The following is a 13,899-nucleotide window of genomic DNA, read 5'->3' as shown; positions in this document are numbered from 1 at the left end:
AAACGTGTGCTGCTTGGGCCAATATTTACTCGCCCGGGGGTTAAATCCACTCGCCCGGGGCGAGCAAATGTATAGGTTTGTCGAACAATATATATATATATATATACACACACACACACACACACACATAGGTGTGTGTGTGCATTTTTTTTAGAGCAGTGAGGAATATGGAAGATGTGGTCTCTTAACCCTTTCGTGCTGACGTGTGTTGCTGGTCGCTCCAGCACCGAAGAGGTTAAACTGTGCCAACACCCACTGGTCTTTTAACAGAGAGGGATTTTCACTGCCAGCCCCCGGACCGTTCTCCTTGGTGACGGTCAAGGTATTTCTGCCAAGCTTCTCACTGCTTTGAATTCTGGCTCTGGTTTTCAAGTGGAAAATAAAACGCAGAACAAAGCCTTCGACGGCTTGGCACAAGTAACGCTAATTAAAATAGCTTTCTGCTAGTTTTTACTTGCCTAGGCAATGGGTTTAAAGGAGGCGATCCAAGCAGCTTAAAATAAAAACTAAAAATTGTTTTAATATATGCAGCATTTGATTACCGGGATTGCAAACGAATTACCTAAGCTGCCGATCGATTCGTGCTCCCGTGATCGATCAACAAAATCCTGCTTTCCAGGGTTCACTAAATGGCTGCATTACCGTTTCAGATCAATGCTGAAGTCTGTGTAACTCACCAGCTACAATGTATCCTTATGTTACGAAGGTAACATTATCTATTGCTACAGTTTGCAGCTCAAACATTGGCAACAAATTATCCCAAACAGGAAAGTGTTGCAAAGATCTTGCACTGCTGGGGAGGTGTGTTAAAGCCGGGGTGCGCAAAGTCTGTGCGCTGCGCCCCCCTGCCTGCCAGCCCCAGCACCCGCGCGCTCCCCCCCTTTCACAGGAACCGGCGTCAAACGCCGCGGGTCATGCGACATCACGTAACCCTGCAGCGTCATTTGACGTGCGTTGCCATGGCGATGCATCACATGACCCCGCGGCGTCATTTGACGCCGTGTTGCCATGGCGACGCGTCGCCGAAGACAAGGTGAGTGAAGTAGGAGACATTGCAGGGGCCTCACGCAATTCCCCGCCATTTAATTTAATTTAAATGCCATGGGGAAGAGCGCGGGGCCTCTGCAACAGCCGCGCACCCCTAGAAAATCTTGTGCCTCCCCCCCCCCCCAGTTTGGCAATAAGGATTGAATTTTAAAATAAAACCGGTAGTAAGTGTTATCTAATACTACAGAACTGAGTAATTTAAAAAAAAATACATGCAGGATTTTGCTTGGATTGCGACTTTAACTCTTTCCCTGCAGAAACCAGAATAGCAGAGAAAAGCTTGCTTTGTTCTGGCTAACAAAAGGAGGTTGTATACAGCGCAGACATACAGCACCAGCCACAGAGCATTTCCAGGCAAAGCGTTTGCAATCTCACTTTTGTTGTCGCTTGAAGTATAGGGCTAGAAAGTGACCTTGGATGACATTACAATGTGTGTGTGTCATGTGCTGTTACCCAGTGATACTCCTCAGTGATAAAAGGCAGGCACTGAATGTAGGTTTGCTATTTGTGTCTGTTGTTGTTGCAATTTGACCTTCTTAGTATAGCATTGTGTGGCCTTACTTACAATCCTAAATGTGTGTAGAGGACCTTGCTCTTAACTCCTGTTGAAGTGTGCGTGCTGCCAGGGAGGTAGATGCTAGACAATTTAATAGTCTGTATCCATAGCCAGATACAGTGAGATCCCTATTATGGCGCACTGCAGACCTTTATGTTATACGCGGTCAGAGGTAGCAAAAAAATATATCTAAAATCAATTTTATTCGCACTCATATGCAATATTTAAAAACATGTCTATGCAACATGTCTATTTTTAAATATTGCATATGAGTGCGAATAAAATTGATTTTAGATATATTTTTTTGCTACCTCTGATCGCGTATAACATAAAGGTCTGCAGTGCGCCATAATAGGGATCTCACTGTATCTGGCTATGGATACAGACTATTAAATTGTCTTACTTACAATCCACCTCAGCTGACAAAACATTTTGAATAAAGACACTTGGTGAACTGTTGCTTCTGGTTTGCTAAGTTGTTGCATATTTATTTATACGACCAATTGTTTACTTTGAAATCATTGAGGGTTGAACTATTGTTGGCTAAATGCCATTTCTATTCTCACATTTATTGTCCGACGGATCTTTTGTAGGTCACCTTCTTTGCTTTCCCCAGTGATCCTTACCTTTCTTTTTGATACGGTAGCATTCTGAAAACATCTGTTCATATTCTTTGGGATGGTTAAAATATGACTGCGGTTTTATTTCCCAGGAAAGAATTGATTTGCTGTGCATATGCACTCGATGATTTCTAAGGAAAGATTAAGAAACATGAAAACGCCCACTATTGTATCTCCATGAAGTCCCATTACACGTGCTTTGTATCATTTCATTTTCAAAACAATTGTTTTCAGTCCATAGACATGAGGTTTAGATTAGAATTGACTGTCACCCCGGGAGAAAGCCGCTAGCTCCCACTGTAATTAAGGGGCTCACTATATAAAGTAGATTTTCGTCACTCCAGAGAATATAGAATAAGGACCTATACTGCAAACCTTTGTGCTGTAATGAAATTTCTTGATACAATACACAAGTTGGAAGAACAAAACAAGTGATGAGCACAGGTACATTCCTCAGCCAGATCTTCAGTATAGAAAACCAATATACAATTCCCGCGCGTTCCTCCCAAATTGGCTTGCAATTTATTAGGGACATTTCTACATTTTGAACCGAAGCTGAATAACAGAGGAACTATTTAGTTGGATCTTTTGATCAAAAAAATGATTCAAGCTTGCCAACCCCATGAAGGTAAACCCCTATAATAACAGGTACCGACACTAAATGAATACAGTTTCTTATTGTCCTGTGGACTAAACCTGGTGAAATATGTGAAAGTGTCACAAAGGGTTAAATAAATGAAGCATAATGCTTTCTGTGATTTAGTGCAATTAAAAACTGGCATAAGCCAGTAACAAGGTTCCCTTATTATGAAGGGAAACTGTGTGTGCACAAATTCCTTGGTGACAAATAATACACACACATATTTCAGTTCTTTCTGTCAGTCGTAGACACTCGCCACCTCTTCAGTGGAGAGTGAAGTTGGGACTGACACTGAGGTGTATTTATACCTTTATGCTAATTGGGGATTAGGTAAGAACCTGAAGGCAGGAACCAGACACACCCAAATAACTATTTAGTAAAACAGAACCGGGTGAGCTAAGACCCCCTCCTGTACCGGAATGTATCAGTAACACTATAACACCTTTATGAAGTTTGCAGCTAGGAATACTATTGGCCGTAAAGCCGCAAAACGTGAAATCTTATATGTTTTTTTTTTTAATCAGATCTGTAGTATTAAATAATACTTGGTGGTTTATTATTATTATTATTATTATTCAACGCTTAATGCCAATTTGAATGAGCTTTAGCCCATCTCCCAAGCAGTGCAAGATATTTGCAACACTTTCCTGTTTGGGATAATTTGTTACCAATGTTGCCAGCAGTTTGAGCTGCAGACTGTAGCAATAGACAATGTTACCTTCGTAATATAAGGATACATTGTACAGTAGCTGCTGAGTTAGACTGACTGAAGCAGCCATTATGTACGTGACACAATTAGGATTGTTACAGAATTATAACAGGAGCACCAAACGATTGCCCGCTTAGGTAAGGATTAAGGCCTTGGCCATGTTTACCGCTTGCTGGCGGAAGCGTGCTGAGCCCCTACAGCCGCAATTAGAGCGGCTTTAGTAGGGGCTCACCTGCGCTTCCGCGCGCTTGCGGAAGCGCAGGTCTTAGGGGAATTTAAAATTCCCCCGCATGCCGGCGCGACAGGCCGGTCACGTGAGCGGTTCGCCCAATGAGGGTGAACCAGCTCCGTGATGTCACTGGCCCGCCCCCGGACTGTGATGCGCCCGCCCCCGGCCCCTGACGGCCCGCTGACAGCGCGTGCGGTAAGCAACCACAAGGCCAGGGAAAGCACGCGCTTTCCCTGCGCCTCAGCGCGCCTCAGCACGCCAGCAGGGAGCATGGCCGAGGCCATAGAATGATACATTGCCACATACCTTACATATACCAATAACAAAACAAAAGGGATCATGCAGTATTGCTGCTTTAACAGATACATAGAACCTGCGCTCCTCCCTTTGTATGCAGCTGGTAAAAAGTTTGGCCTTACATTTATGAAAAACAAGTATACGATTCCAGCGCTCCTCCCTCACTGGCTTGCAAGTTATTAGTGCCGTTTCTACATCCCAAGTAACAGCCAGTTACTGTAGGTGCATCTATTGATCGTTTTAAGGGTACAGTTACACTGTCCTCACAATAACTTGGGAAAGCTCCTCCCCCCCCTCCTCCCCCGTGTGGGACTGACAATAAACCAAATTGTATGTCGGTATACAGTGCTCGGCATGACTTTGGGGATAATCCCCACAGACTTCAATGCATAGAATACGGCTCTTTGTCTGCATAGTTACAGATTACATTTTGTTTTTCCTCCTTTTTTTCCTTTTATCCTGATCACATCACTCGTGGTGAAATCCTGCAGGCGTTTTCTATTCTAGGAGCAGATTTATCAAAAGGTAAAACAGAAACTCCATTGGTCTCCGTAAGGATTTCTGTTCCTTGATAAATGTGGTGTTGATTTTGTCCCAGCCAGGAGACATTTGATCAACAGAACCCCAGAAAGTAAACAGCGAGTCTAGCGAGACGCCATCTGTTAGAACTCGCCGGGCATCTCGCTGCAGGACTGAGACTCATTGAGACACATTGCTCAATAATGCCCACAGAAACTTGTGACTAATGCCTGAAACTGGTTGTGGTTTTGTCATCACAAGTAACAAGATTTTGAAATCCAGCCCATTGATTTAATGAGCATTGCACAGGGGTGGTGGACGCCCCCCTGAAAATATACACGCCGCACGGTGTAATGATAGCGAGTAACTATTTATAATTCTGTCATTCCCGGAGGCAGCTTCCCGTTGTAGATTATGTGATTAAAGGTACAGCCCCAGTGAGCAGCATGCATGGAAACCATTGATGGTGCGATGATCGTACTCTCTCCAAGTTTAATGACTAACACACTTAAGGCTTAGCATGGTAACAAATACCAGTAAATATACATTTCATAGGGCTTTGGTTAGTGTTTAAGGGCTCAGACTTCACTGATGAATAAAAGTTGATGCAATACTAAAATTGCACAGATTGGTGTTCTAATCCAGGGGAGCGCAAACTTTTGGAGCTGTGCCCCCCTGTCTGCTCCCCCTCACTGCACCAAAGAGCTTACAATGTAGGACTATATTTCTGCCATACACGCTTTCTCGGGGGTCCTTCGTCAGGTATATACAAAAGGAAAAAAGTACACAGCAAGAATAGATTCAGGGATAAAAAAGAAAAGAAACTTGTGCAGTGTGACCAGGCTCAATATTGAGATCCCAAATACCCAAATCAGAGAATGTGGAGTATTCACATTTAGTAAGTGCACAGTGACATGTACAAAACCTTATATGTGGAAAGAGAGCGTCTGCAGCTGTTAATTAGAGATGTCTCAGCACCTCTCAAATGCTGGAAGGAAGTGAAGACAAAAAAACGCGCACAGCGCTCATAGTGAAGTAAAATCTGGTATAATAAAATGGATCATAGAAAGGGTAAGTATTGCGCGTACATCAGAGTAGTTCTTTTAAACATTTCATGTTACAAGACATAGGTTACCACACTGGAACGGACAAGATGGATGTTCGACACCGCCTGGTCTCTCCTGGAGCGTGGTGGAATAGGGCAGGTTTCTTCACGGTAGGTGGCACCACACAAGCGGGCACGATAAGTCCTCCTTGACGTATACAGGAACAAGTCTCTTTGGGGGTGTGTTCCACGGATAGATATTTAAAACAGAAGCGGCTTTCCAGGGTCGCACGCACAGCAGTGTTAGCAATAGAGACACCCGACGTCACCACACAGGGTCACGAGGGATCATGACCGTGAGGTTTCTGTGAGGACATCGCAATGAAACAACTGCAGGCACCAGTGGGGCAATATGGATACCAATGTCTGTAGAGAGTAAAAAGACTCCAGCCCAAGGTAACCCCGACAGTGTGAAGCGGTGGTTGATGACGTCACTGTATATTGCCACTATACAGGATATGCTTCACACTGTCGGGGTTACCTTGGGCTGGAGTCTTTTTACTCTCTCGTGACGCTGTGTGGTGACGTCGGGTGTCTCTATTGCTAACACTGCTGTGCGTGCGACCCTGGAAAGCCGCTTCTGTTTTAAATATCTATCCGTGTAACACACCGCCAAAGAGACTTGTTCCTGTATACGTCAAGGAGGACTTATCGTGCCCGCTTGTGTGGTGCCACCTACCGTGAAGAAACCTGCCCTATTCCACCACGCTCCAGGAGAGACCAGGCGGCGTCGAACATCCATCTCGCCCGTTCCAGTGTGGTAACCCATGTCTTGTAACATGAAATGTTTAAAAGAACTACTCTGATGTACGCACAATACTTACCCTTTCTATGATCCATTTTATTATACCAGATTTTACTTCACTATGAGCGTTGTGCGCTGTTTTTTGTCTTCGCTTTCTTCATCAGGTGCCATCTCTCAAGTACTTGTTCCAATTAAAGGGATCATACCACCTACTCCCTCCTTTGTTATTTTACCACATGGAAGAAAGGACCAACATGGCTGCCGACTCTGCACCCTACAGCCCACGTGTCACTGGAGATAGTGTTAGGTATAGAATAACTACATTCTTTCACCATAGAAAACGATTGCAGGTTTCACAATGCCAGAAGTCTAAAGGAATGAAGTGCACAAAAAAAAATACATTTAAACCGGTTAAGTGAGGCTTCATCTTCAGAGTGACGTCCGTGCAGACACCTTGGCAAGATTTGCCATCCTGCCTGTTTTTTGTACTCGTCGTCAGGCTTGGACTGGCCCTTTGGTAACAGGGAATTTCCGGGTGAGCCCTGAAGGTCCATACTGACATAGGGGTAATTCTATCTTCTCCGAAACAGGCATTCGGGATGTTTTTGGGTCGAAAACCCCCACTGACGTCAATCAGGATTTTTGTCAGAAAATGGCCCAATCGTTCGCTTCGGGCAATATACAATTGCCGCCCAAGTGTCTTAGAATGACCACGTGACTACTGCCATTTTGAGTAAACTTGGGAGACTAACCAAAGCCTCCATGGCAGTCTGTCTGAGAGGATGTATTAAGAGTGAGTCTGTTCTGTGCACGTGTGTTTATGTATGCATGTATAAAGGTGTATATGTGAGTGCATGCTTGTATGCATGTATTAGCCTGTGTATGTATGATCGAGTGCAAGCACTATGAGAATGTTTAGTCTCCTATGGCCCTGTAGTGGACCCCTACAATCTGTTTCCCCATGCGGGCCCTTGATAGCTCTGACCAACACTGCCAGTTCTGCATGACTTTAGTAACCGACCCATTAAGCAGACGGGGCAGTTATTTATGCTGTAGCATGGCGTTAGAATAGGAGAATGCAGAATAACTTTAACCTGTGCTTCTGGAGTTCAAAGCATACATAGCATACAAAGCAAACTTGTTGTATGTGTTTGCTCCATCGTTTGCTCTTCACTTTTTTTGGACAGCTGAAATAAGATCACCAACATGCGGTATACATGTTATTTTGGGATAACAGAGTTTGGCAGAGAGGCAGGTTTGGGAGAATGATGGCCATTAGATTTCCCCCTGGAGTTGAAAATATTCGTTTTTGGTTGAGGGGGACCCCTGTTCCAGAGATACTTACTGGTGAAGTAACCAGGTTTACATTTCCCTCAGGGGAAACAAAATGGCCGACAAATCTCAGACCAATAGAAAGATGCAACATCATCAGTTGTCACTAACAATTGGATGGCCATATAAACCCCCTTTAAAAACCAGGAAGTAATTACCAGTAAGTATTTGGGGACCCAGTGGATCACCTGAGCTGAAAATAGTGCGGTTCAATTCTCCAGTCGGGACGGATTTCTCCTTCTATATGTTTGCTGCTTTGCTGCCCCTGTGGTAACGAGGGGGTAACATATTGTATTGCTTTGTTTTACCTTTGTACATTGCTTGTGTACTTGAGTAACCTCGCAGGGTTAATAGCATTTCAATGGCATGCTACGGTATAATGATCAGCAGAGAAATACTGTCCACAAACTGGCACAGTACTCCGTACACCGGCCTCACCATGATATTGCCGTTTCCTTGAACCACATACACAGTGTCGTCCCCTACATTGCGTCTAGATTTTGCTGTCCACAGACCATGCATGAAAGATTATCAAACATAATAATAATCATATCTGGTATTTATGTAACTGACTAAAACTGTTCAACCAAATAGGAGAGGGGAAAAAAACACAATCTGTATATAATGTCAATCACATGTATTTGCAAATTGCACATCTCTCTCAGAAGTTTGGGTTTGGCTAACAAAAGCCATGATTACCATAAACATTAAGATTAGCTGCAGAGGCACCCTGAGAGTTGAGCTACCTTTCAATTGCACATCATGGCTGGGCAGAAACATTTAACTTGCAAATATAGTACATGCTGTAAATACAAATCTAGCATACGTATCTGTCTAAAATTAGCACAGGTTGAACTTGATGGACATGTCTTTGTTCAACCTCATCTAAGCAAATGAGACGTTTTGTGACCGCCTATCTGCGTTTAGAATTGCTGATCATGGGCGAGTTTAACCCCCGGGCTGCCAAAGGGACATCCAGAACATGGCAAAGCTGCCTCTTAACTTGTAGCAAGGAAAAAGATATTTAGTGTTTTACTTTAAACATGTTTTGAACGACATCACATTTATTCATGATCCTAACATCTGATTCGGACCTTTTCCCCCCTTTCTTGTTTTGTACAAACTCGTCATGTTGCCTTCATTCGCCCATAGGAAAAAAGGGGTAGAACTATTATTATTATTATTATTATTATTATTATTATTATGTGCAACTGACCTTGGTGATGATACCCCCCGTAGTATAATTTTGCAAAGCAGAACCTATGGACAGCACTGCGTATAGCATATCTCTATTGCCTTGAAGCCTATTTACTAACTCTGCGTAGTGAAGAATGAACCCATCCTAATGCTTCACTCCACAGAGAAGGGGCTACAAACGGCTCCTTGCAGCAAACCAGATGCACCCCATGCGAAGGGACTCGTGCCACACATCTCGAGAGTGGGAGAGCTTATTTGAATATGACCATAAGTTGGACATGCAAAAAAGAAACAAAAAAACACGTAGGAGTTTATAGTAGTGTGCACAGTGCAGATACCCACGGGGAATAATCATGGTCCCTTGTGAAGCTGCTGCATATGTTTGCACTGATTATAATACTTTGCAGTCTGCTAACTACAGTATGTGGGGATCTTCATAACAAGGAAGAAGAAAAAAAACCAGAAACACAATTCACACCCAGTCTCACAGATGAAACAAATACATGCAAACATCTCTTTATGCAAAAACAAATAATAACTGCGTAACCTCGCTATCCTCAGGCTATTGTTGCAGAATACTTATGCAAAGCTTAAGAATGCTGATGTGGAGGTTTTCAGTGCACAGGGTTATAGGTCGGATAGCAGCGAAGAGGTGAAAAGGGTGACGATGCTAATTGCTGTTGAGTACTTACAAACCACTTAAACGGGAAACATTTACTTATTTAATTATTAGAATAATTTCCCTTTGGTTAAAAAAAAAAAGTGCATAAAGGTGCAGCCCCCCCCCCCCCCCAATGCTACTATTTCTGTGCCACCCACTTTTTATAGATGGGTTGTGGGGGTCCCAGGAACCCACTGTTTCCTGAAATACACACTGGAGAAGGTGCCTCCAGTGTAGTGTTCCCCCACCCCCCAGGACACGTTACGCGAGCCAATAGGAAACAGTCATGTCATCTGTCGTGGCTTCCTATTGGACCCCTTAATGCGGGGCATTTAAATAGCCAGGAAGTACCGACCGCACTTTCCCACATACAGTACATATCTCGAGAAGCAGTGAGTTTCTGAATTAATGCAGTATAGATGCAGGGGGAGGGGGGAGGCCTTCTCCCATCCTGGTAAAGAACTTTTTTTTAAAAAAAGGGCCACATCGTTTAAATATTTTTCTCTGTTATTTAAAACCACAGTATTGCACTTTCTGCATCTGAGCACTGTACCACTACTTTTTAATGGCACTTTCCCTATCTCGTGCTTCCTTTGGTTGTTCCCCAATAACACATAGCCTGCTCAATTTTATGCCGATTTGATGTAATGTTCCAATTTAACAGAAGAAGAAAATGATTTCATGCAAGTAAGTTACAGAGGCCGCTGGAAACAATGGAACGTCTCATCTGGGGAATCTGCCACTCTGAGAAAACAAACTGCTTGGCTGCTGTAATGTCATGTATTTGTAATGTGATAAACAGTATGTTGATAGGCCTGAGACATAACATTCAGTGACAAGTCTTTGTGGAGAAGAACCCAGGCTATGCTGAAAAAGCTGTGTAACATGTTCAGGCCACATACAGCTTTCTCTGGGCCCAGGACTATAGTTTCCATGCCCCCCTCCCCCCCAGTTCAGTGGCTTCGCGACCCCCCCCCCTCTATCTCTCATACCCCATCTCTACCTACCCTCCTCCCTCTCTCACTCACGCCCCCACCTCTCTCTCCCCCCCACCTCTCTCCCCCCCCACCTCCCTCCCCCCCCACCTCTCTCTCCCCCCACCTCTCTCTCCCCCCACCTCTCTCTCCCCCATTTCCCCCCCATCTCCTCCCCACCTCTCTCTCCCCTCAGGCTCCCCTGCTTCAAACTAAGTGCCAGTCAGTGAGGAGCGTCTCAGTGAGTAAAGACACTAACACTCACTAACCGTGTTCTATCAAAACTGGGCAGTGTATCATTGTCAAGGTCATGATAAGGTTGCTGTATGCATGTGTCAGCAGAGCTTTTCTTGTGCTTCTTAATATAATGCTTTTGGGAGCTGATGTAGCTTTCTGACACATGTTTCTAACCTCCTTACATGTGGAGAGGGCCTGCACTGCATTTTACTGCTGGCCCTGCCGATTTAGCGGTCTGTTCACTGCAGTGTAACAATAATTATCAGTTACAGTACTCAGTCATTCACTTTAATAGCCGCTAGTAAGCATTAAAGCTGCAGTTCAGGCAATATCCTGCATGTGTGGTTTTTTTAATAAATCAGTTCTGTAGTAAGAAAAAATACTTTTAGCATTTTCTGTTTAAAAAAAAAACAACTTTGAAAGGCCAATTTTCTTGTGTTCTATTTTAACAAGCATGCTTGTTCCTATAGCAACGATTTACATTCCCCATATTTAAAGATGTCGCCAAACTTTGCCGATCAATAGACGGAGAACAAATTGACAGGCAGCTAAGCAGTTCTTTAGGTAATTAAAGATTGCCCACATGAAACTATTGAAGTAAAAAAATAAATAAATAAAAAAAAGACTGAACTGCAGCTTTAATGGTTCTTGCAACATAGTGACTGAACCCTTGCCCCCCTATAATACACTGGAATAACCTGCAGAATTGAGCTCATTAAAGGTTTGTTTCACTTCTCATCCAGTGTTAAAATTGACACGTTTTGAACCAGATCATACTTAAAACGAAAGGGAACTCTCAACATATTATTCGCTGGTAAAACACTTTATAAATGATGGTTGCGTTTGACATGCTGACAGCAATGCTTTAAATACCTTTTCATTTATTTTTTCCTGCTCATCATCAATATCATCAAACCATTCTGAGAAAGCCATCTTATCCTTGCAGTAACGGGTTTCAACTAGAAGAGGCTGGGCTGTAGGTTTGAGCTCTACCGTGGGTTTTATCAGCGCAGTTCCTAAAATAAAGGCAGAATTCTGTTTTTTCAAGTAATGTTTTTGCATGGAAAACCACTTCTTTTAATTAAATAACTAATTTCCTGTATTTAATTGAAAACTTCAGTTCTAATTTTGCACAATGCAAAACCTAACCCTGTTGAATTTCATTGTTCGTTATCTAGCAGTGTGGCTGAGAAAGTAATCTTCTAACTTTTTTTAAAAATAACTTTAATAACTTAGTTTATTTCATATAGTTCTTTTTTCCCAATGCGGTATAAAGCGCTTCACAATTACAGTATAGTGCGCAGTAAACAGCATTGTACATAGGATTTTTACAGACACACAGTCCCTGCCCGCATGAGATTACAGTCTGTTTTTGATGCCTGAGGCACAGGGAGATAAAGTGACTTGCCCAAGGTCACAAGGAGCGGACACTGAGGTTGAAGCCAGGGAGACAGGTTTAATTCCCTGTGTCATTGGTTTGAGAGACCGGGCCTTTACTCACTGAGCCGCTCCTTCAGCCCTGCCAGAACGCCAACATTCTCTGGGGGAGATGTTACCACATCTTGTTGCACACAGCAGGAGGGCTCTTTTCACTACTGTTCCCACTTATGAATTATTGAAGAAAATATACTGTTTTGTGGGTAAACTAAAAGATACAAAATATATACAAAAAAGTAACTTTGCGCTTGTCTCAAAAAACTGTAGAATAGACACAAAATCAAAAAATAAAACAGAGATCAAAGACTCGTGTACACCTTAGGCCGAGTCCATAGACGGACAGGCTGTGCTGAGCCGTTCGGACGCTCCGCGCTGAGCCCCTGCATCCTCAATGAGGATGCCTTGAGAGGGGGCTCGCGCAGGCATGCGGAGGCGCTGGAGTTTTCAGCCGAGCGCCAAGCTATTTTTCAGCGCGCTGTCGGCTGAAAACATCCAATGAGAGGAGCTGCGTCAACGTCACGACGCCGTGACGTCGGTGACGTAGACGTCAGTGCGTTGCGGGCGATTGGCCCAGCGATGTCAGTCTTCCCCCGCCTCCCTCAGTCTTCCCCCGCCTCCGATCGCGGACGCTGGCTCGCCTGTATGGGCATGAAATCGCCCAGATTTCAGCAGGCGAGCCTCAGCGTCAGCGCGGCTCGGAACTCCCCACCCCTCTATGGCCCGGGCCTTACAAGGATCAATAAAACTTCAGTTCAAGTGTAAAAGAGTAAAATCTTCAGTTATTAGATTGAGCAGCAACAACACTAACATGCATGTAAATGTGTAATTGTGCAGTACCTGTGTTGAGTTATAATTTTAAAAAAATCATTAATACCTAAAAAGTAATTATTGTTGGCAAACAGAAATGTGATTTCTTACGCAAGTAGTGTCTAGCAATGTTGCAGATTTACTCTTAATTATGGGGATACGATATCTGCCCTTATGACCAGTCAGTGATGTGTAACTCGGAGCCCAGGGAATGAAATGTCTCACTTTTTACAAGAGCAAGCTTTTTGCGCCCCGTGCTTGAAACATTTGCAGACGTTCCTAAGTTAAGTGTTTTACCTTATACTATTAAAATAATAAAGGAAAAACAAGTTGCCACTTGCTGTGAAACACGCCGCACAGGGCGAGGAGTGGCCATTCGTCACCGCCAGCTATTTGTGAAGAACGGTGTTTTACCGTTAAGATTGCTAGCAAATTGCACATGGCACACATTCTGGGTAACTGCAATGCAATGAAAACGAGAGGCAACTCCCAATGTATTATTTCCTGGTAAAACATGTTTATATAATAATGTATTAAATGCTGAGGTTGCAATTACTACCGCTCGGCTAAACAAAACAAAAAACAAGTATGAAAGAAATGCTTACTGACAGATACTCCATGCATCAAGAGCGCCACCTTGTTTAAATAACTCCCCTATCGTCTCTAGTCCTAATATATGTAACCCTATATACGTAACAAAAACGATACCCTTTTTCGTTTTTTAGCGTGGCATATAGATCCAGTGTGGGTGACCCCCTCAGGTTGAAGCAGCAGAAAAATGAATCTA

General features: G+C 43.5%; 1 protein-coding gene across 3 annotated transcripts in view; it reads left to right on the top strand.

The window, feature by feature from the left end:
• Nucleotides 1-13,899, top strand: part of RIN2 (Ras and Rab interactor 2) — a 151,014-nt gene that overhangs the window by 119,816 nt on the left and 17,299 nt on the right. The gene's annotated exons all lie outside the window — the stretch shown is intronic.

Source organism: Ascaphus truei, chromosome 4 (genome assembly GCF_040206685.1).
Source record: "Ascaphus truei isolate aAscTru1 chromosome 4, aAscTru1.hap1, whole genome shotgun sequence".
NCBI classification, from domain to species: Eukaryota; Metazoa; Chordata; class Amphibia; order Anura; family Ascaphidae; genus Ascaphus; species Ascaphus truei.
Note: the sequence above shows the minus strand (reverse complement) of the source record. Positions and strands in the feature narration are given on the sequence as shown.